This window comes from Cervus canadensis, chromosome 3 (genome assembly GCF_019320065.1).
Source record: "Cervus canadensis isolate Bull #8, Minnesota chromosome 3, ASM1932006v1, whole genome shotgun sequence".
Classification (NCBI taxonomy): domain Eukaryota; kingdom Metazoa; phylum Chordata; class Mammalia; order Artiodactyla; family Cervidae; genus Cervus; species Cervus canadensis.
In genome coordinates, this window is record NC_057388.1 from 83,584,715 (window position 1) to 83,607,414 (window position 22,700).

General features: G+C 39.8%; 1 non-coding gene across 1 annotated transcript; it reads right to left on the reverse strand.

The window, feature by feature from the left end:
- Positions 1-11,080: 11,080 nt before the first annotated feature.
- On the reverse strand, positions 11,081-11,297 carry LOC122438936. Its single transcript, XR_006268685.1, has one exon. It is a non-coding gene; the product is annotated as a small nucleolar RNA U3 (small nucleolar RNA).
- Between the last annotated feature and the right edge of the window lie 11,403 nt (positions 11,298-22,700).

A 22,700-nucleotide genomic window follows, 5' to 3' on the forward strand; every position in this document is an offset into this window, starting at 1 on the left:
GAGAATTTTTTTTTTTAAGTCATACACCCTTTATTTGTCCCTGTTTTCTAAGAAGAGAATTTCATTCCTCAGGTCTCAATTCCAAAGCTCTCAAGGCTTTTATTTGAGAACATGATTGTATTTATAGCAATTATAATTTCTTCGTAACAAATCTCCAGAGTCTCCTGTCATTCTTACCCACCAGGTGGTGCTACTTCCTTACATTTCCTAAAGACCTCAACTTCTGAAGTAACTTTTTTCAGGTTTATGTGTTAATATTCAAATTCTCAAACTTCTGTTATTCGAGACTCATAATGTAATAAAGAATTTTGTACATGGAACCCAGTCAGTTGTAGTTGAAAAGCCGGCTGCAACACATTCAGATGTTTAACTGAAGTCACTCTTGTGTGTTTAAACCAGAAGTAAGGCCAAAGTTAAGGGCAAGCTGTGGGGATAGAAACCATGCAACCAGCAGATTCCACTCTTCTACTTGTGTGGTGCCTTATTACTGACAGGTACAAGAATAGATGTTTTCTCATTCCATAAACACTGCTTCATTATAAAACACCCACACGATATTACCTACAATGATCTTAGAACTGTAATTTAGCCTTTAATAAAGATTTGTAAAGATTTTGCAGTATTCTTCCTTGACCATGATGTGTAAAGCAGTCTCTAAAACAAGGATAATAATATTTATCCTGAATTTAAAAGCAACCTTGGAAATGAAGGAGCTGAAGTCAGGAGGGGGCAGGAGGCTGGATATGCGGATTCTGTTCAGGGGGCCGTGGCAGAGCAGCTCAAACACTCCATTGCTCTCCAGCATTTCCTCCTCACCTCACAATTAGATGGGTCCGAAGGACTAGTTCTGACCAGCGAAATACTAATGGGTGTAACTGTGTTATTTGAAACGCCTTTGCAAGTGGCTCGTTTCCCCTTTCGCCCTAACAACACCTGAGGAAGCCGCATGCTCAGGCTGGTGCAGCTACAATATGGCGGCAGCTCCGCTGGCCTGCGTCTCTGAATGACCGCGTGGCGCAGAAGGTTGGCCAACTCATACTGGGAGATGTAATGTGGACAAAAAATAACCTTCTTATGTTAAGCTACTCAGGTTTCTGGGTTGATCGTAACCCTTGAGCACATGCCCAGAATAATGCTAGCTTTCTCTCAGCAAATATGTTCTCATCATTCCTAACCAATACATGACTTGAATCCATTTCAGATTGTTTAGCTTTGGGGCTCTTGTTAGCGTATAGATTTTAAATCGATCTATGTTCATCTGTATTACATATTGTGTTGGAATCCTTGACTTTCATTTTCTTCTCTTTGTAAGGATTAACCACAAAAATTTCGAGAAAAGGCATTTTAGCAGGAACTTGGTAGATAGAATTGGTTGAAATCCCAATAAAGTCATTTCATAACTTGTGTTACAGAAACTTCATATCATTCATCTCCTTTCTAAAATAGGATTAATAAAAACACTGATCTTAGAAGTTTGATGTGAGAGTTGGTTAAATTAGATAATAAATGTATTTTGAGTAATTTTTAAAATAAATAATTTTCTTTTTGGCTTTTCTGAACTCATGACTTTTATCTTGGTCTTAAGAAAGTTTCTATCTGTGCAGGATAAAGCTAAAATTTGTTATATGAGGAATACAAATAGAATATATTAATAAATTCTGATTCTGACTTATATATTTGGATCGTGTAGTAAGATGACAGCCTTATAAGCTTGGAGGATTTGGCTTAGCAGTTCACCAGTGATGGAGAGATCTTACCCCTTCTACCTGTGGCAGCAGCCAGGCCCTCTCTAGGGTAAAATTCACCACTTTCAAATTAAGGGTAATTATGGGAAGAAGAGAAGAGTATGAGAGTAAAGAGAAAGGATGTCTCTCTACACTTTTCCCTCTCTGGGTTGTGGCTCCCATCTGGAGCTGGGCATTCTTTAAGTGAGAGGAACACCCAGAGTGGAGATGTTCACTTTCAGCCTCTACTCTGCACCTGAGGCTCTGGGAGGAAGCAAACACGTGGGCGGTCATATCCCAACCTGAGAATGAACCAAGCTCAGGCGGAGGAAGGCCTGGAGCTTTAGGCTTCCTTTTTGCCTTTGAGCCTATATAGGATAAGCTGACCTCAAGAAATTGAACATCGGGCTGGAGAGCGTTCAGCAACAGCCTGCTGGATAAAGAAATTCCACTGAAACCAGAAGAGGCAGAGGACATGATACTTGAGACCCCTGTTGAGGTTGTAGGAGTTGCCCCCACGTACCCCTGCCTGAAAGGACACCATCTCTAGGGGAGAGGCAAAATTGAGGAGACCAGATACTGTAGAAAGAAACATTATTCTTTTAAAGAGGTTAGACTGGATTAAATTTAAATGGAATTGGACAGTTAAAATTTTTCTTATTCAGATGTAGAAGATTCAAACTGAAAACCAAAGTGGTTGTAGACAAAGTGGTTGCATTTTATTTAGTTTTTTTAAGACAATAAGTACATTCATAAATAAGCATATATATGTGAAATGTATATATGACACAATATGACTTAAAATTATGACCATGCTATATACATTAGATGCATCCATATACATATAATGCATCCAATGCTCATAATAAGTGTGTGTGTGTACATGCTAAATTGCTTCAATTAGGTCTGACTGTTTGCAACCCCATGGACTGTAGTCCACCAGGCTCCTCTGTCCATGGAATTCTCCAGGCAAGAATAGAGCAGTGGATTGCTATGCCCTCCTTCAGGGGATCTTCCCAACCAGGGATTGAACCTGTGTCTGTTATGTCTCCTGCATTGGGAAGCAGTTTCTTCACCACTAGCACTACCTGGGATGCTTCAATAAATGTTAAATCAAGATTAAAACTTCTAGCATACATGGCGTCTCTTCTTGGATATTTGAGAAGCCTTTATAATTTAGTGTGTTAAATAAAGAATTCTTGACTGTCCTCAATTCTGATTTATTTCTTCTCTGTCTTTTCCATTTCAGTAAATGGCCTCACTCTTCAGTCAATTTCCTCAGTCTTTGAGTTTTCCCTTTTATCTCCACAACTAATCCAACAGGAAATCTTGTTGACTTTCTTATTAAATATGTTTGAATCCTTTCCTTTCTTCCCATTTTCATTTTCTAAAATTAATCAAAACCTACCCTATTTCTGCATTTGACTTCCTAATAGTTTCCCATCTATTTTATATTTCTCCTAGAAGTCAATGTAATCTTTTAAAAACATAAGAAAAAATCATATTAATCCTGCCTAAAACCCTTTGATTACTTTCCATTGATCTTGGAATAAAATCGAAACCCATCACCTTCATCAACAAGGCACTGCATGGGTAAGGTTCTGCATGGGCTGGTCTCTGCATGCTTCTCTAACTTCATTCCTCATCACTTTCCTTCTCCCTCTCACAGTTTAGACCATACAGGACTCTATTATTTCTCAATCATGTGCCTTAGGTCTGGAATTCTCTTCAGAATTCAGCTGGGTCTTTGCAATCCTAGCTGCCTCAGAGTCCCCAGATCTCATCTCTAATATCTCTTCAGATTTTCCTGACTATTCTGCTCATTCTTTATCAAGTGTTTATATCCATTATAGCATTTACTACAATCCATAACTATTTACATTTTAAAATTGTGCTCATCTGTTTATTGTTCGTAGACTATAAGCTCTGTGGGGGCAGGAATCTTGCTATGAACTGTTGTGTCTTCCTAGTCCAGTACCATTAGCTGTACATAGAAGCGTTCACTAAATATTATGCTGAAGGGAGGAAGAGGGAAGGGAAAAAGGAAGAAAGTGAAGAAGGAAGGAAGGAAAGATGTGGGTAACAAATTAATGCCCTCAAGTCCAAATCATTAATGAAATTCGTTATGGTGACTGTAGCATATCTTAGGGCTTCCCTGGTAGCTCAGACAGTAAAGAATCCACCTGCAATGCAGGAGACTTGGGTTTGATACTCAATCATGAACACTTAATTCATCAAGTGTTTCTAGCTTCCTGCCTTCAGATAAATGGTAGGAGTGTATGTTCTGGTCCCTGTTTTTGTTGGATGGGGCCACGTGACTATTTCTAGTTAATGAATAATGAGCTGTGATGGAAGTGTTATATGTAATTCCCAGACAAGAGCATATAATTACTGATGCAAAGTCTTTCAAAGATTTTTTTCCTCTCCCATCAGTTCAGTTCAGTTCAGTCACTCAGTCGTGTCTGACTCTTTGCGACCCCATGAATTGCAGCACGCCAGGCCTCCCTGTCCATCACAAACTCCCGGAGTTTACTCAAACTCATACCCATCGAGTCAGTGATGCCATCCAGCCATCTCATCCTCTGTCGTCCCCTTCTCCTCCTGCCCCCAATCTGTCCCACCATCAGTGTCTTTTCCAGTGAGTCAGCTTTTCGCATCAGGTGGCCAAAGTATTGGAGTTTCAGCTTCAGCATCAGTCCTTCCAATGAACACCCAGGACTGATCTCCTTTAGGATGGACTGGTTGGATCTCCTTGAAGTCCAAGGGACTCTCGAGAGTCTTCTCCAACACCACAGTTCAAAAGCACCAATTCTTCGGTGCTCAGCTTTCTTCACAGTCCAACTCTCACATCCATACATGACCACTGGAAAAACCATAGCCTTGACTAGATGGACTTTGCTGGCAAAGTAATGTCTCTGCTTTTTAATATGCTATCTAGGTTGGTCATAACTTTCCTTCCAAGGAGTAAGCGTCTTTTAATTTCATGACTGCAGTCACCATCTGCAGTGATTTTGGAGCCCCCAAAAATAAAGTCAGCCACTGTTTCCACCAAATAAAGCTGTAGCCTTTATGTTGCTTTTTATTGTTGTTTATTGTTTATGTGTTTACAGGCTTCCCCGGTGGCTCAGACAGTGAAGAATCTACCTGCAATGTGGAAGACTAGATTTGATCCCGGAGTGGAGAAGGTCTCCTGGAGAAGGGAATGGCAACCCACTCTAGTATTCCTGCCTGGAGAATCCCCATGGACAGAGGAGCCTGGTGGGCTACACAGTCTGTAGGGTTGAAAAGAGTTAGCTCTGACTGAGCAACTAAGCACAGTGCAAACATTTTCCCCAATTATTAAATTTTGATGAATGCGTGTAGCATTTGCTTTATTTTATAAACCTATTAATTCAACATATCTTGGAAATCTATTTTTATTAACTCTTCATCATTCATTTATTCACTCAGCAAGCATCTACTATGTATCAGAGACTCTACCATGTTCTTGGGATGGATCAGTGAATGAAAGAGACCATGGTGTTCACCCTTTCAAAGCTTGCATTCTAGATTTGTAGAGGTAGACAATAGATATAATGTCTATTGTGCAAAGGCTCTGAGGAAGGCACCTCACTGGCCTATTGTCATGACTCCAAGGGTGCCCATGTGACTACAGAGAGTGATCCTGGGGAGAGTCAGGAGAGGAAGTTAGAGAGGTAGGTAACTGTGTCCCAATCGTGCAGGGCCTTCCAGGATCATATAAAATCTTTTTTTATGCTGAGGCACATGGCGCATCATTGAAGAGCTCTGAGCACAGGAGCGGTATGGTCTGACTTAATGGTTTTAAGAGGATTCTGTGGTTGCCATTCTGTGGTTACAAATAGCTGTGAAATGAAGAGAAGCGAAAAGCAAAGGAGAAAAGGAAAGATATTCCCAACTGAATGCAGAGTTCCAAAGAATAGCCAGGAGAGATAAGAGCGAATGCAAAGAAATAGAGGAAAATAATAGAATGGCAAAGACTAGAGATCTCTTCAAGAAAATTAAAGATAATTAGAAGGCGAAGGTGGGATGTTTTGAGAGAACAGCATCGAAACATGTATATTATCTAGGGTGAAACAGATCACCAGCCCAGGTTGGATGCATGAGACAAGTGCTCGGACCTGGTGTACTGGGAAGACCCAGAAGGAGCGGGTAGAGAGGGAGGTGGGAAGGGGGATCGGGATGGGGAATACATGTAAAACCATGGCTGATTCATGTCAATGTATGACAAAACCCACTACAATATTGTAAAGTAATTAGCCTCCAACTAATAAAAATAAAAAAAAAAAAAAAAAGAAAAGAAAATTAGAGATACCAAGGGAAAATTTCATGCAAAGATGGGCACAGTAAAAGACAGAAAGGGCAGGGACATAACAGAAGCAGAAGATATTAACAAGAAGTGGCAAGAATACACAGAAGTGTACGAAAAGATCTTCATGACCCAGATAATCACAATGGTGTGATCACGCACCTAGAGCCAGACATTCTGGAATGTGAAGTCAAGTGGGCCTTAGAAAGCATCACTAGGAACAAAGCTAGTGGAGGTGATGGAATTCCAGTTGAGCTATTTCAAATCCTGAAAGATGACACTGTGAAAGTGCTGCACTCAATATGCCAGCAAATCTGGAAAACTCAGTAGTGGCCATAGGACTGGAAAAGGTCAGTTTTCACTCCAATCCCTAAGAAAGGCAATCCCAAAGAATGCTCAAACTACTGCACAATTGCACTCATCTCACACGCTAGTAAGGTAATGCTCAAAATTCTCCAAGTCAGGCTTCAGCAATACGTGAACCGAGAACTTCCAGATGTTCAAGCTGCTTTTAGAAAAGGCAGAGGAACCAGAGATCAAATTGCCAATATCCGCTGGATCATCAAAAAAGTAAGAGAGTTCCAGAAATACATCTATTTCTGCTTTATTGACTATGCCAAAGCCTTCGACTGTGTGGATCACAATAAACTGTGGAAAATTCTGAAGGAGATGGGAATACCACACCATCTGACCTGCCTCTTGAGAAACCTGTATGCAGGTCAGGAAGCAACAGTTAGAACTGGACATGGAACAACAGACTGGTTCCAAATAGGCAAAGGAGTATGTCAAGGCTGTATATTGTCACCCTGCTTACTTAACTCATATGCAGAGTACATCATGAGAAATGCTGGGCTGGATGAAGCACAAGCTGAATCAAGATTGCCGGGAGAAATATCAATAACCTCAGATATGCAGATGACACCACCCTTATGGCAGAAAGTGAAGAGGAACTAAAAAGCCTCTTGATGAAAGTGAAAGAGGAGAGTGAAAAAGTTGGCTTAAAGCTCAACATTCAGAAAACTAAGATCATGGCATCTGGTCCCATCACTTCATGGGAAATAGATGGGGAACAGTGGAAACAGTGTCAGACTTTATTTTTGGGGGGCTCCAAAATCACTGCAGATGGTGATTGCAGCCATGAAATTAAAAGACGCTTACTCCTTGGAAGGAAAGCTATGACCAACCTAGATAGCATATTGAAAAGCAGAGACATTACTTTGCCAACAAAGGTCCGTCTGGTCAAGGTTATGGTTTTTCCAGTGGTCATGTATGGATGTGAGAGTTGGACTGTGAAGAAAGCTGAGTGCAAAAGAATTGATGCTTTTGAACTGTGGTGTTGGAGAAGACTCTTGAGAGTCCCTTGGACTTCAAGGCGATCCAATCAGTCCATCCTAAAGGAGATCAGTCCTGGGTGTTCATTGGAAGAACTGATGCTGAAGCTGAAACTCCAATACTTTGGCCACCTGATGCGATGAGTTGACTCATTGGAAAAGACCCTGATGGTGGGACGGATTGGGGGCCGGAGGAGAAGGGGATGACAGAGGATGAGATGGCTGGATGGCATCACTGACTCGATGGGTATGAGTTTGAGTAAACTCCGGGAGTTTGTGATGGACAGGGAGGCCTGGCGTGCTGCGATTCATGGGGTCGCAAAGAGTCAGACACGACTGAGCGACTGAACTCAACTGAACCGTGGTTGCCATGTTGCAACTAGATTGGAGGATGCAGGAGTGTAAGTTGGGAGACTTCTGTGTGTGTGTGTGTGTGTGTGTGTGTGTGTGTGTGCATGTCCTCTGTTGCATTTGACTCTTTGTGACCCTATGGACTGTAGTCCACTGTAGACTCCTCTGTCCATGGAATTTTCCAGGCATTTCCTATTGCAGGGGATCTTCCAGACCCGGGGATCAAACCTGCATCTCTTGGGCCTCCTGCATTGACAGGCATATTCTTTACCACTGCACCACCTGAGAAGCTCATGGAAGACTTGTAAGAGGGTATTACAGTCATTCAGGTGAGGAACCCGTATTTATCAGTTAACTCTAAATACATCAGTAGACTTATTCCAAACTTTTCTCATATTGTTAAATAGTAGTGCCACTTCTCTTTGACTGATTCACATTCAAAGTATTCTCTTCTCTTCCTTCCCCTCATGGCCTTACATAAAGATGTGTTATCTCTTAATTGTACATTGCTTGTAATTTTCTTGTTATGAGGCAAGAAAAAAATGACTTATTTTCATAGCTCCTTTTTAGGTAATATTTTCAATTCCTTACTCTTTCATGAGCAGTTCATTTTCCTAGATCTTTTCAAATATGTACTACTGTGAAAGGCAATTATGAATTCTTTTGTTAACATTTTTGTTAATCACTTTTTATTTATTCGTTTTGGCTCCATATTTTTTGTTCTTTTTGTTCTTTTTAGCAGACATATTTTTCTACAATGAATGTCTTGCATTTTAAACTAAGTCTTTCTTTGACTTCAATCCCAATATGAATTTTTTTCTGAATACATTTTTTGGTACATGAATTCATTATAAAGTAAAAATAGATGTTTCTTTTGGTACTTGAAAAGTCAAAAAAGTCTGTCATCTGTTATGATTTAATTAGAATGCAGTCACTGTTTCTTTGCATTTAAAAATTCTTTCTAGTATAATATGCATCCATTTCAAATCTCAATGTTATTTTGAAACATAATTTATTATTTGTATTTCTGTCTATTTCATTCTCTTGAAGCCTCATTAATTTTCCTTTGTCAGCTGCTCGTTTCTTGTCCTTTGTTGACTCATGTGGATGTGATCAATTTTGATGTTTACTTATTTTTCTTATTAATTTTGGTTTATACTGAAACACTTGAAATAATCTTATGAAACTACAACATTTAAAAACTAAAACAAAAAAGAAATTGAGATATAATCTATGAAGTGAAGTGTTAGTTGCTGTCATGCCTGACTCTTTTGCGACCCCGTGGAACAGGGGAGCGGCTCCTCTGTCCATGGCATTCTCCAGGCAAGAATACTGAGTGGGCAGCCATCTCCTTCTCCAGGGGATCTTCCTGACCCAGGGATCGAACCCAGGTCTTCTGCTTTACAGGGTCTTCTGCTTTACAGTCTGAGCCACCAGGGAAGCCCCATAACGTATATACAACACTAAATTAATGTCAGGTGTAGAACATAATGATTTAATATTTGAATATACTGCTAGATGGTATCCATCGTAAGTCTAGTTAACTTATCTGTCACCATATATAGTTACAACATTTTTTTCTTGTTATGAGAATTTTTAATATTTATTCTCTTAACTTCCAAATATGAAATACAGTATTATTAATGATGATCACTATGCTGTACATTACATCTCCATGGATTATTTCTTTTATTACTGGAAGTTTTTACCTTCTGACTCACTTTACCCATTTCTCCCATCTCCTCCTTCCCACTCCCTAATCTGGCAACCAGCTGTCTGTTCTCTGTCTGTATGAGCTTGGTTTTATTCCTCATATAAGTGAACTCTATTGTATTTGCCTTTCTCTGTTTGATTTGTTTTACCTAATGTAATCCCCGCAAGAGCCACCCATGTTGTTGAAAATAGCAAGATATAACTTTTCATGTCTAAATAACATTTCATTATATATACATAAGTATGTATCACATTTTTAATCCATTGATCCATGAACACAGATTGTTTCCATATCTTGGCTCTTGTAAATAATGCTTCATTGAACATGGGAGTGCATGTATCTTTTCTAGTTAGATATTTTTGTTTTCTTTAGTAAATACCCAGAAGTGGAATTGCTGTATCATGTGATAGTAGCACATTTAATTTTTGAGGAACCTCTATACTGTTTTCCATAGTGACTACACCAATTTACTGTACAAGGGTTCTCCTTCTCCATATCCTTCCTCACCAGCATTTGCCATTTCTAGCTTTTTTAGTAATATTCACTCTAATAGCTGTCAGGTGGTATTTCATTGTGATTTTGATTTGCATTTCCTAATGATTTGTGATGTTGAGCACCTTTTCATGTACCTGTTGGCCTTCTCTGTCTTCTTTGGAAAAATTAATATTCAGATCTTCTGCCCATTTAAAATCATTTTTTTTTCATTGAGTTGTTTTGGTTCTTTGTATATTTTGAATATTAACTCTTGATCCTATATGTTTTGCAAATATTTTCTCCCATTCGGTAGGTTGCCTTTTAATTTTGCTGATGGTTTCCTTTGCTGTGTAGACATTTTACTTTGATGTAATCCAACTTCTTTATTTTCAACTTCATTGCCTTTATTTCTAGTATCAAATTAAAAAAAAATCATTGCCAAGATGAATTTAAGGAATTTGTGACTTGTTCTTTCTTCTAGGTGTTTTATGGTTTCAGGTCTTACATTCAAGACTTTAATCCTCTTTTAGTTAATTTTTGCATATGGTATAAGTTAGGGGTCCCATTTCATTCTTTTGCATGTGGCTTTTTGGTTTTCCCAACACCATTTATTGAAAAGGCTTCCTTTCCCCACTGTATATTCTTGGCTCCCTTCTCATAACTTAATTGACTATGTATATAAGTGGATTTATTTCTGAACTCTATATTCTGTTCCATCAATTTATGTGTCCAAAACTATTATTTCTTAAATTTAAGTGGTATTTAGCAGGGTTGGGAGTAGCATTGTAGTTATGAATCCAGAAAAGAAATTTTTGTTTATTCTGTATGAATGGATGTTAACATTCTTTTGCAGATATATAAAATATTTCAATGTGTTCACTAACTTGAACCAAAGATTATATGAAGACTTTCCTCTCATGAGAAGAAAGAGGGGAAAAAGTATAAATAATTCTCTAGTTAAATTTTAAAATAAAAAAACCTACTCATTTCTAAGCTGTTAAATTTCCATAAATAAAGAATAAAGTTAATAAAATTCTCATATCAACTGATGTCACCAATTTATTGTTTCGATTTTACATTTTTTGCAATTTCACATATTACTCCAGTTTGTAGGCAAATTAGAAAGTACTTTAAAGCTTATTTTTTTGTCCTTTGTTTTACTCAGGCAGTGTCCTCTCCCTCTTGCCCCAAAGGAAAAGAAGAATGATCACAGTGGCAAATGGCAGTTGCAGAACCAACACCAAGAAGCAGCTTCACACTCAAGAGGGAACACTGAGCTTCTTACTTAGTGTTTCGGGTGCTCTACACATTCAGAGAAACTTCTTTCATAATGAACTAGGGATTGAACCCGGGTTGCCAGCATTGCAAGCAGACGATTTTACTGTCTGAGCCATGAGGGAAGCTCATAGAAATGATCCTTGAAATTTGAAATTTCTGTTTTTGGTGCAGACGGTTCCTGACTTAGGGTGGTTCCATGATTTTTCTGCTTTACAATGATGCAAAAGCAGTATTCATCCAATGAAAACCATACTTCAGGTCTTGAATTCTGATCTGTTCCAGGGGCTAGTGATTTGCCCTACTTACTCTCTTGTGATGCTGGGCAGCTGCAGTGCCACAGCTTCCAGCTGGCCACATGATCATGGGGGTAAATAGCTCATACACTTATAACCATTCTGCTCCCGTTCAACCATTCTGTTCTTTTTTTTTTTTTTCCTTTTCCTTAGAGTAGTCAATAAATTTCATGAGATATTCAACATTGTATTATAAAATAGACTTTTGTTAGTTGATTTTGGCCAACAGGAGGTTAATGTGTGTGTTCTGAGTATGGTTAAGGTAGGTTACACACAGCTATGATGTTCTATAGGTTAGGTTTACTAAATGGAGTTTCAACCTATAATGGCCTTATTGAGACTTAAGAAAGTGAAAGTGAAAGTCACTCATTTGTGTCCAACTCTGTGACCCCATGGACTATACAGTCCATGGGATTCTCCAGGCAAGAATACTGGAGAGGATAGCCTTTCCCTTCTCCAGGGGATCTTCCCAACCCAAGGATCAAACCCAGGTCTCCCGCATTGCAGGTGGATTCTTTACCAGCTGAGCCACAAGGACTTAATCCCATGGTAAATTGAGAAAGATTTGTGTTATTCTTCTACTCAGTCTATATAGGGCACTTACTATATATGCTAGGATGTACATATTTATTGTCTGGAATGGAGCTAAATTAAGAGTTAAAAGGTGCACTACCAATAATCACCTGGGATAATGGGTATAATTGTGACATTCCCTAGCACATAAAGCATTTGCCTGAAATGTGGGAGACCCAGGTTTGATCCCTTGGTTGGGAAGATCCCCTGGAGAAGGAAAGAGCAACCCACTCCATTTTTCTTGCCTGGAGAATTCCATGGACAGAGGAGCCTGCCAGGCTACAGTCCATGGGGGTAACAAAGAGTCAGATACAGCTGAGCAACTAAGCCAGCACACCAAAACTTCTGCTCACCCTATAGATGTGTATTAGAAAAGCACATTTGTTCCCACCATTTTCATGTACTGAAGGGAAACAAATTTCCAGAATAGTATGGTAAGAACACTTCTATCTTTCCTCTGCCTCCTCTCTTATTCTTCCCTTGAAGAAGAAAATATTGATGAGTTTGGAAGAAAGCTGAGCATGAAATCTCCAAGTATAACCACTGCCAAAGCTACCAATGTAATACTTGATACCTCCTAAAATAAAGATTTCTCCGGATGCTTGTTGCAGAAGTTTCTGATATTTTATAAAATAAATTTGCTTGATAATTCTAAATTTAAATATCCATATGGAGTTTTGAAAAACTAAATTTAAAAATATCTCTCTCTTCCCTACAGCTTTCTCTATTATAAACCTTTTCATAATCTTCAGGTAGAGAGTTTTTAAAGGAACACTTTCTTCTCATTTTTCCATATTATCAAAAAATGGCTTCTCTGTTTCTGAGAATCCTGTTTAATAAAATTTAAATTTATCCTTTGCATTTTTGTACCCATTAAGGGTGCAAATCAAGCTCAACCCACTTTATTTTGTGTATTCTAGAGCTCCATTTATTATTAGTCTAAAGTTTAATACTTAACCCAATATTGGGGAGCTCAAGTTGGGAAGTTTTTGTTTTGTTTTTTCATCTTTTAAAGACATCCCTATAAAAGTTTGCAGTTTGAATATATGTCACTGTTGAGCAGCTTATAACTCTTCCCTTGTTACTGACTCCTTAATTTTAAAGTCAGAAACAAAAGGTGCTAAAGGCAAAGCTAAACATTAACAAATGCCTATTTTAAACTGTTTGAAAAAAATAAGATGGCTTAATAAATTAAAAAGAAAGATACAATGTTATTCAAATATAATGTATTTTTTAGATTATGAAATATCTACAGTAGAATACTATTGTAAAAGCTAGCATTACCATTATCTCTTAAATCTGTCAAAACTCACCCTGCTAGTATTTCAAAACTAAAAGACATCAAGCTCCACACACCTGATTATTTTGCTATGACTCTCAACCTAGTATCAGTTTGATCTTTTAGTTCATCAGGAGTAAATCAGTTAAGTATAGTGAATTCAAGAGTCCTGAACCAGCCAGGAAAAAACCCAAGATGGCAGAGTAGAAGGATGTATGCTCATCTTCTCCTGTGAGAACTCCAAAATTATAACTTGCTGCTGAACAACCATCGACAGGAGAATGTTGGATTCCACCAAAAAAAGATACCCCATGTCCAAGGGCAAAGCAGAAGCCCCAGCAAGATGGTAGGAGGTGTGAAATTGCGTTTAGAATCAAACCCCATACCCACCAGAGACACTCAGCAGGCTCAAACAAAACCTTGTGCACACCAGGAGACCCCACAGAGACTGAGCCAGACTACCTGCCTTTGAGGGTTTGAGTGTCTCCTGTAGAGGTCTGGGTCAGCAGTGGCCTGCCACAGGGGCAGGGGTTCTGGGTGCAGCAGACCTGGGTAGGGCATAAGCCCTCTTGGAGGAGGTCAACATTAACCCCAGCATTGAGCCACCAGTAAAGTAATACTCAAAAGTCTCCAAACCAGGCTTCAACAGTACATGAACTGTGAATTTCCAGATATTCAAGCTGGGTTTAGAAAAGACAGAGGAACCAGAGATCAAATTGCCAACATCCGTTCAATCATTGAAAAAGCAAGAGTTCCAGAAAAACATCTACTTCCGCTTTATTGACTATGCCAAAGCCTTTGACTGTGTGGGCCACAACCAACAGTGGAAAATTCTTAAAGAGATGGGAATACCAGACCACCTGATCTGCCTCTTGAGAAATCTGTATGCAGGTAAAGAAGCAACAGTTAGAACTGGACATGGAACAACAGACTGGTTCCAAATCAGGAAAGGAGTACATCAAGTTTGCATATTGAGAGTCCCTTGGACTGCAAGGAGATCCAACCAGTCCATCCTAAAGGAGATCAGTTCTGGGTGTTCATTGGAAGGACTGATGCTGTAGCTGAAACTCCTGTCCTTTGGCCACCTTATTTGAAGAACTGACTCATTAGAAAAGACAAATTAGGGTTAGGGTTAGTGTTAGGGCTGAGCAAGATTGAAGACAGGAGGAGAAGGGGATTACAGAGGCTGAGATGGTTGGATGGCATCACTAACTTAATGGGTAAACTCCAAGAGGTGGTGATGGATAGGGATGCCTGGCATGCTGCAGTCCATGGGGTAGCAAAGAGTCAGACATGACTGAGTGACTGAACTGAACTGAGAGCCACCAGAACTTACACAGGATTAGGGAAACAGACTCTTGGAGGGCACAAACAAAACCTTGTGCACTCCAGGACCCAGGAGAAAGGAGCAGTGACCCCACAAGAGACTGACCCAGACTTGCCTGTGAGTGTCCAGGAGTCTCTAGCAGAGGCGTGGGTTTGCAGTGGCCTGCTGCAGGGTTGGGTACACTGAGTGCAGCATTGCCTGCATGGACCTTTTGAAGGAGGTCGCCATTATCTGCATTACCTCCACCATAGTTTGGTCTCAGGTTAACAACAGGGAGGGAACAGCTCCACCCATAAACAGAAAATTGGATTAAAAATTTACTGAGCACGGCCCCACCCACCAGAATAAGACCCAGTTACCCCCACAGTCAGTCTCTCCCATCAGGAAGCTTCTGTAAGCCTCTTATCCTTCTTCCTCAATGGAACGAAAACCAAAATCATTGAAAACTAATCAAACTGATCACATAGAACACAGCCTTGTCTAACTCAATGGGACTGTCAGCTATTCCATGTAGGGCCACCCAAGACAAGACGGGTCATGGTGGAGTGCTGACAAAACATGGTCCACTGGAGAAGGGATTGGCAAACCACTTCAGTATTTTTGCCTTGAGAAACCCATGAACAGTATGAAAAGGCAAAAAGATAGGACACTGAAAGATGAACTCCCAGGTCGGTAGATGCCAATATACTACTGGAGAAGAGTGGAAAAATAACTCCAGAAAGAATGAAGAAACGGAGCCAAAGCAAAAACAGTGCCCACTTGTGGATGTGACTGGTGATGGAAGTAAAATCGATGCTGTAAAGAACAATATTGCATAAGAACCTGGAATGTTAGGTCCATGAATCAAGGTAAATAGGAAGTGCTCAAATAGGAGATGGCATGAGTGAACGTCGACATTCTAAGAATCAGTGAACTAAAATGGACTGGAATGGGCGAATTTAACTCAAATGACCATTATATCTACTACTGTGAGCAAGAATCCCTTAGAAGAAATGGAGTAGCCCTCATAGTAAAAAAAAAAAAAAAAAAAAGAGTCCAAAATGCAGTGCTTGGATGCAGTCTCAAAAATGACAGAATGATCTCTGTTTGTTTCCAAGGCAAACCATTCAATATCACAGTAATCCAAGCCTATGCCCCAACCAGTAATGCTGAAGAAGCTGAAGTTGAATGGTTCTATGAAGACCAAAAAGAGCTTCTAGAATTAACACCCCCAAAAGATGTCCTTTTTATCATAGGAGATTGGAATGCAAAAGTAGGAAATCAAGAGATACCTGGAGTAACAGGCAAATTTGGCCTTGGAGTACAAAATGAAGCAGGGCAAAGGTTAACAGAGTTTTGTCAAGAGAACACACTGGTCATAGCAAACACCATCTTCCAGCAACACAAGAGAAGACTCTACACATGAACATCATCAGATGATCAACACTGAAATCAGGTTGATTAAATTCTTTGCAGACAAAGATGAAGAAGCTCTATACAGTCAGTAAAAACAAGACTGGGAACTGACTATGGCTCAGTTCATGAACTGCTTATGGCCAAATTCAGACTTAAATTGAAGAAAGTAGGGAAAACCACTATACCATTCAGGTATGACCTAAATCAAATCCCTTATGATTATACAGTGGAAGTGACAAACAGGTTCAAGGAATTAGATCTGATAGACAGAGTGCCTGAAGAACTGTGGACCAAGGTTCATGACACTGTACAGGAGGCAGTGATCAAGACCGTCCCCAAGAAAAAGAAATGCAAAAAGGCAAAATGGTTGTCTAAGGAGGCCTTACAAATAGAAGAGAAGAGAAAGGCAAAGGAGAAAAGGAAAGATATAAGTATCTGAATGCAGCGTTCCCAAGAACAGCAAGGAGAGATAAGAAAGCCTTCCTCAATGAGCAATGCAAATAAATAGAGGAAAACAATAGAAAGAGAAAGACTAGAGATCTCTTCAAGAAAACTGGAGATACCAAGGGAACACTTCAGGCAAAGATAGGCACAATACAGGACAGAAATGATATGGACCTAACAGAAACAGAAGATATTAAGAAGAAATGGTTGTAGACTTTTGGATAGCAGCCATCCTGACTGGTGTGTAATGGTACCTCATTGTGGTTTTGATTTGCATTTCTCTGATAATGAGTGATGTTGAGCATCTTTTCATATGTTTGTTAGCCATCTGTATGTCTTCTTTGGAGAAATATCTGTTTAGTTCTTTGGCCCATTTTTTGATTGGGTCATTTATTTTTCTGGAATTGAGCTGCAGGAGTTGCTTGTATATTTTTGAGATTAATTCTTTGTCAGTTTGTTCATTTGCTATTATTTTCTCCCATTCTGAAGTCTGTCTTTTCACCTTGCTTACAGTTTCTTTTGTTGTGCAAAAGCTTTTAATTTTAATTAGATCCCATTTGTTTATTTTTGCTTTTATTTCCAATATTCTGGGAGGTGGGTTATAGAGGATCCTGCTGTGATTTATGTCAGAGAGTGTTTTGCCTATGTTTTCCTCTAGGAATTTTATAGTTTCTGGTTTTACATTTAGATCTTTAATCCATTTTGAATTTATTTTTGTGTATGGTGTTAGAAAGTGTTCTAGTTTCATTCTTTTACAGGTTGTGTTTTTCTAAGAATTTGTCCATTTCTTCCAAGTTGTCCATTTTATTTGCATATAGTTGCTGGTAATAGTCTCTTATGATCCTTTGTATTTCTGTGTTGTCTGTTGTGATCTCTCCATTTTCATTTCTAATTTTGTTGATTTGATTTTTCTCCCTTTGTTTCTTGATGAGTCTGGCTAATGGTTTGTCAGTTTTATTTATCTTCTCAAATAACTAGCTTTTGGCTTTGCTGATTTTTGCTATGGTCTCTTTTGTTTCTTTTGTATTTATTTCTGCCCTAATTTTTAATGTTTCTTTCCTTCTACTAAGCCTGGGGTTCATAATTTATTCCTTCTCTAGTTGCTTTAGGTGTAGAGTTAGGTTATTTGTTTGACTTTTTTCTTGTTTCTTGAGGTAAGCCCGTATTGCTATGAACCTTCCCCTTAGCACTGCTTTTACAGTGTCCCATAGGTTTTGAGTTGTTGTGTTTTCATTTTTGTTAGTTTCTATGCATGTTTTGATTTCTTTTTTGATTTCTTCTGTGATTTGTTAGTTATTCAGAGCATGTTGTTCAGCGTCCATATGTTGGAATTTTTAATAGTTTGTCTTCTGTAATTGACATCTAATCTTACTGCATTGTGGTCAGAAAAGATGCTTGGAATGATTTCAATCTTTTTGAATTTACCAAGGCCAGATTTATGACCCAGGATGTGATCTATCCTGGAGAAGGTTCCATGTGCACTTGAGAAAAAGGTGAAATTCATTGTTTTGGGGTGAAATGTCCTATAGACATCAATTAGGTCTAAGTGGTCTATTGTATCATTTAAAGTTTGTGTTTCCTTGTTAATTTTCTGTTTAGTTGATCTATCCATAGGTGTGAGTGGCGTATTGAAGTCTCCCACTATTATTGTGTTATTATTAATTTCCCCTTTCATACTTGTTAGCATTTGTCTTACATATTGTGGTGTTCCTATGTTGGGTGCGTATATATTTATAATTGTTATATCTTCTTGGATTGATCCTTCGATCATTATGTAGTGTTCTTCTTTGTCTCTTTTCACAGCCTTTGTTTTAAAGTCTATTTTATCTGATATGAGTATTGTTACTCCTGCTTTCTTTTGGTCTCTATTTTCATGGAGTATCTTTTTCCACCCCTTCACTTTCAGTCTGTATGTGTCCCTTGTTTTGAGGTGGGTCTCTTGTAAACAACATATATAGGGGCCTTGTTTTCGTGTCCATTCAGCCAGTCTTTGTCTTTTGGTTGGGGCATTCAACCCATTCACATTTAAGGTGATTATTGATAAGTATGGTACCATTGCATTTACTTTATTGTTTTGGGTTCGTGTTTACACACCCTTTCTGTGTTTCCTGTCTAAAGAAGATCCTTTAGCATTTGTTGGAAAGCTGGTTTGGTGGTGCTGAATTCTCTCAGCTTTTTCTTGTCTGTAAAACTTTTGATTTCTCCTTCATATTTGAATGAGATCCTTGCTGGGTACAGTAATCTGGACTGTAACTTTTTTTCTTTCATTACTTTAAGTATGTCCTGCCATTCCCTTCTGGCCTGAAGAATTTCTATTGAAAGATCAGTTGTTATCCTTATGGGAATCCCCTTGTGTGTTATTTGTTGTTTTTCCCTTGCTGCTTTTAATATTTGTTCTTTGTGTTTGATCTTTGTTAATTTGATTAATATGTGTCTTGGGGTGTTTTGCTTTGGGTTTATCCTGTTTGGGACTCTCTGGGTTTCTTGGACTTGGGTGATTATTTCCTTCCCCATTTTAGGAAAGTTTTCAACTATTACCTCCTCAAGTATTTTCTCATGGTCTTTCTTTTTGTTTTCTTCTTCTGGGACTCTTATGATTAGAATATTGGGGCATTTAACATTGTCCCAGAGGTCTCTGATGATGTCCTCATTTCTTTTAGTTCTTTTTTCTTTTTTCCTCTGTGTTTCATTTATTTCTACCATTCTATCTTCTACCTCACTTATCCTATCTTCTGCTTCCATTATTCTACTGTTGGTTCCCTCCAGAGTGTTTTTGATCTCATTTATTGTATTATTCATTATATATTGACTCCTTTCTATTTCTTCTAGGTCTTTGCTAAACATTTCTTGCATCTTCTCAATCCTTGTCTCCAGGTTATTTATCTGTAACTCCATTTTGTTTTCAATATTTTGGATCATTTTCACTGTCATTATTCTGAAATCTTTATCAGGTGGATTCCCTATCTCTTCCTCTTTGGTTTGGTTTGGTGGGCATTTTTCCTGTTCCTTTACCTGCTGGGCATTTCTCTGCCTTTTCATCTTGTTTAGATTGCTGTATTTGGGGTGTCCTTTCTGTATTCTGACAGTTTGTGGTTCCTCTTTATTGTGGAGGTTCCTTGCTGTGGGTGGGGTTGGACGGTTGGCTTGTCAAGGTTTCCTGGTTAGGGAAGCTTGTGTCAGTGTTCTGGTGAGTGGAGCTGGATTTCTTCTCTCTGGAGGGCAATGAAGTGTCCAGTAATGAGTTTTGAGATGTCAGTGGGTTTAGTGTGACTTTGGGCAGCCTGTATATTGAAGCTCAGGGCTATGTTCCTGTGTTGCTGGAGAATTTGCATGGTATGTCTTGCTCTGGAGCTTGTTGGCCCTTGGGTGGTGCTTGGTTTCACTGTAGGTATGGAGGCATTTGATGAGCTCCTATTGATTAATGTTCCTTGGATTCAGGAGTTCTCTGGTGTTCTCAGGATTTGGACTTAAGCCTCCTTCCTCTGGTTTTCGGTCTTATTCTTACAGTAGCCTCAAGACTTCTCCATCTATACAGCACCGGTGATAAATCATCTAGGTTAATGATGAAAAGTTTCTCCACAGTGAGGGACACCTAGAGAGGTACACAGGGTTACATGGAGAAGAGAAGAGGGAGGAGGGAGATAGAGGTGACCAGGAGGAGAAGAGGGGGAATCATAAGGGGAGAAAGCAAGCTAGCCAGTAATCACTTCCCTATGTGCTCTCCACAGTCTGGATCCCTTAGAGATGTTCATGGAGTTACATAGAGAAGAGAAGAGGGAGGAAGGAGACAGAGGTGGCCAGGAGGATAAAAGAGGGAATCAAAAGGAGAGAGACTGATCTAGCCAGTAATCAGTTCCCTAAATGTTCTCCGCAGCCCGGAACACACAAAGAGATTCACAGAGTTGGGTAGAGAAGGGGGAGGGAGGAGATAGAGGCGATCTGGTGGAGAAAAGGGAGAGTCCAAAGGGGGAGAGAGCAATCCAGCCACTAATCTTGCTCCCAAGTAAAAGTGGGTACTGAAGATTGGGTTCTTAAAGGTACAAAATTGATAACAAATACCAAAAAGCAAAGATTAAAAATCTAGAATAGAGGTTAGATTCTCAAAAATACAATATTAAAGGAAAAAACAAAGTCACAAAAATTATAAAATATATATACATATGAAGTTTGCTTTTAAAAAGGGTCTTTTTCTTTTGCAAAGTAATAGTAGGTTATAAAAATGAAAATTAAAGGAGTAATAGAGGACTTAAAAATAAAAAAAAATTAAAAAAATGATAATAGTAAAATATATCTAAGACTTTCTCTGGTGTTGTTGTGGACAGTGTGGGGTCAGTTCATCTTCAGAAAGTTCCTTGGTCCGGCTTGTACTTCTCAAGGTCTATAGGCCCCTTCCTATGTAGTCGGTGCTAACTGCAGGGTTTTAATCTACTGCACCTATCACTTCCAAAGTTGTTCCCTCTGTTTATTTTAGCTTCTTCTATTTGCTGTTCTCTTCAGTGTCTAATTTCTGCCCTGACACAAGGGGGTGAAGGTGGTCACTTGTTTAGGCTCACTTGTTCAGCCGTGCTGTGGGGAGGGTGGAACACTGTGAACAAATATCACAGGCGTGTGCTCACAGTGATTCGGCCACACTGGGTTTGCCCCTGCTCACGGCATGTGTGCTTTCCCAGTCTACACTGCTCAGACTCTAGGTTGCTCTGCCGGGAACTGTCTGATGCGGGCCCTGAGTTGCATGCACTTTCCAGGTCTAAGCCGCTCAGGTTCAGGTTCTTGGGTACTCCACAAAGGCGCAGACTTGCTTGGGCCTGCATTTTGCGCCTGTCCCAGGTTCAAGCAGGGCAAGTGGCCAGATGCTTGGCACATGTAGTCCGCCCCCAGTTGAAGGCTGCGACTTATCCCCTCCCCTGTCCCTGCCACTGGGTTTTCTGGGTGTACAACGGGCGTGCCTTCTCGGGTGTGCCATGTGTCTCTTCTGGGAAGCTGATCTCTGGCTGCGACCCTTCCGGCGGATGTCCACCGTCCAGAATCCCAAGAAGTCTTGATTAGCAATGAAGCGTGCTTGCAGTTTGGTATAGGATGCCTCTCTGGGGCCGCGATTGCCCCCTTCCGGCTCTGGCTGCCTTCCTCTGCCTGTCTCGGGTGGGGGATGGGCCGGTCTGCAGCCGGCTAGCTCTGCTCAGTCCTTTGTTCTGTGAGGGGCCTGGCCATGTCTTAGGTTAGGGCTTTTTGCGGGATAGCTATCCCACAGTCTGGGTTGCTATCTCAAGCTAGTTCCCTCAGATTGCCCTAGGGGCATTCAGGCCCAGTCCTTACCCTAAGCAATGCAGCCCGCACCTCCCTGTCCAGTCCCTGCTTGCTAGTGGGGGATGTGAGCATCTGGGCTGCTTCTGCGCTGGGAGTTGCTGTTAGGCACGTAATCTGCGGGTTTTAATTTTTTATTTATTTTTCCTCCTGGTTATGTTATCCTCTGAGGTTCCAAGGCTCGCCACAGACCCGCCGGTGAGAGTGTTTCCTGGTGTTTGGAAACTTCTCTCTTTTTTAAGACTCCCTTCCCAGGACAGATCTCCATCCCTACCTCTTTTGTCTCTCTTTTTATCTTTTATATTTTTTCCTACATCCTTTTGGAGACAATGGGCTGCCTTTCTGGGTGCCTGATGTGGTCTGCCAGCATTCAGAAGTTGTTTTGCTCAGCATTTGAATGTTCTTTCGATGAATTTGTGGGGGAGAAAGTGGTCTCCCTGTCCTGTTCCTCTGCCATCTTCAAGCTTACCATTTTAATGGTTGCTTAAACGTACAGCTCAGTGACCTTAAGTGCATTCACATTGTTTTGCAATCAAACCTCTATCCACCTCCTGCATATTTTCCCCTGCAGCCTTCTTGACTGATGGTTATCTTGTCTTTCACCTGTCACCTCCCACTGGCATGGAAAGAGTAGGTGTCTCCTCATTGCTGTTTGGGAATATCACCCTTCCATTTGCTACTTATTGGACAACCTAGATTTACTGAAACACATGATATGAGATTGAACATCAATCTAAACCTCTCAGAGTTGCATAATCCACAGGCCCCTAGTTACAATGAACAGATTTTTAGCACTCTGGTCACTCATTATAGAGTTAAATTCAAAGTTTAATAGAAAGTCAATATTTTTCTTTTTTCTTTGGCTTAAATCTGTCAGGAACACATCTGC